Raw genomic sequence first — 2,031 nt, forward strand, 5'->3', positions numbered from 1 at the left:
TCCTTGAGATGTCCTCTACGCCTCCACTGTTTCTCCTAGCGAGATTCTAATGATCTTCCCGATATTCCGTTCCCTCAAATGGCGCGTCCGTAAATGGCGCGTCTCGTACGCTGCACGTAATCCGAAGTGTTCCTCCAGCCTAGGACCATTACCGATTTATCGATCGAACGGATCTAATTACACGGCCAAACGCGACCGACCGCTTCCACGCCGATTAGGGGAAAGGGGTCGCTCAACCCAAACATCGGCGTTCACCGGTGAACGTTTGTACTTACAACTGTACTATGTATCGGCAATTATTCGAGTATTAATATTTATGGCTGTGACATACACCATGAATCGTAAATGTACCTATACGTGTCCCGGCGAAGGGCGTCTCCCTCCGCGCCGCTCCCCGCTTGCCGCCATGAAAATGTGTTATTTAAATGACCGGCGAGTGCTGGCCCGTGTCCCACGGTTAAGAAAGTAGCGATCGGATAACACTGGAAAGGGCTGGAAGTGTTTCACGATCGGAGGCCTCTCGCGCAGCGAAATATAGACTCATAATTGCGACGCACGGTTTTATGCAAATTCGCCTGTCTCTAGACAAACCTGAAACGACGTGGCTTAACGTGTTCTTACCACTAACAAGGATACTATGTAAATATTGTTGATCTCGACTAAGTTCACTCGCTTGATTCGCTTATAATTGGATTGCACGTTTTATCCAATTTACGTGTAATAGAATAACTTCCAATGACAGTTGACGAAAGTTTTCTTTAACTCGAACTCTAACAAGACCCCCCACAAAGGGAATAACTTTCCAGCGAAGCCGCGTTGTAAATTAGCTTCAGGGAAATGTACGTTCGCAGAAACATCCGCAGCCGGCACGCAACATTAGCGAATTTATGTCGTGATTCATTATGAATTTGTATTTTAATGAGCGGGATGCCTCGGGACATGTATTTCAAAGAGAAACACGAGCAACCTCCGTGTTTCACGATGTACATATTTACACGGGCATCCGTCCGCCACTTAGGTCTGTCCCCCTCGCAGATCAAGTTCGCTTCCGGTATCGGAATCCGTAGACAAGTAGCCAACACATTTCAACTATTCTCGCACCGCAACCCCACGCTTCCCTCTCACTTTTACCGATCATTTCGAATGACGTATATTTTCTTACCCTGACCTCACGAGCGCACTTCCTACGCCCGAAGGTGAACACTTAGCGATGTTCCACCGCGTATCATCCACCCGACACACAATTCGCGTTTAGCCTGTCGCCTTTATGTGAATAAAAGTCTGTCTATCGTATTATCATATTCGCTCGGGAATGTATCACGTTCCGCCGGCGAATGTGACCTCGTCAAAGACTGTGATACAATCGTAGTCTCTTGCAGGAGTGAAGTACAACGAACAGTAATTAACGATGATGTCTCGATGCAAGAGCCCGTGCCACTCTGAGCACGGTACTCGATCGCAGACGCGTATAATTTAGGATAATTAAAGAAACTGCGTGGAACGAGAGCGGGGTTCCACGAAGCTGAACTCGTTTATTGTACAATTGTTTCGCGAGAGGCAGTTTCGCGTATGAACTTCTCGTTCCAAGCGTTCCCGGCGTGTCTCTAGATCTAACGATGTGTAAAGTAACACTGGAGAGTACAGACTGACGGAAAGAACTCGATGTCGCGCACCGTAAATCGATGTTTTAACGTGTTTTAAGATGAATGTAACGCAAGATACCATACGAAGTAGTCAAAAAAAAAAAAGCGGATGTACTTTAAACACCTGACTTGCTCAAAGAGGAGAACTCAATGGACCGAATTGAATGGATATCGTTGTCGAGCTTATACTTCGCTGAAGATCTTTTCTTAAATCGATAATTGTTCATATACAAACGAGACTTCGTGTACTTGCTCAATGTGGAAATGTAAACTTAAAGATTACAATACTTCGCGGGAAAATCCGGCGCGAGATTCGGTGGATAAACCGTTAACTCGATGGATGCATGATTCGTGTGATGATTGTGGGAATTCGATCGTAACTCGTTCG

The sequence above is a fragment of the Nomia melanderi genome, chromosome 2 (assembly GCF_051020985.1).
Source record: "Nomia melanderi isolate GNS246 chromosome 2, iyNomMela1, whole genome shotgun sequence".
NCBI classification, from domain to species: Eukaryota; Metazoa; Arthropoda; class Insecta; order Hymenoptera; family Halictidae; genus Nomia; species Nomia melanderi.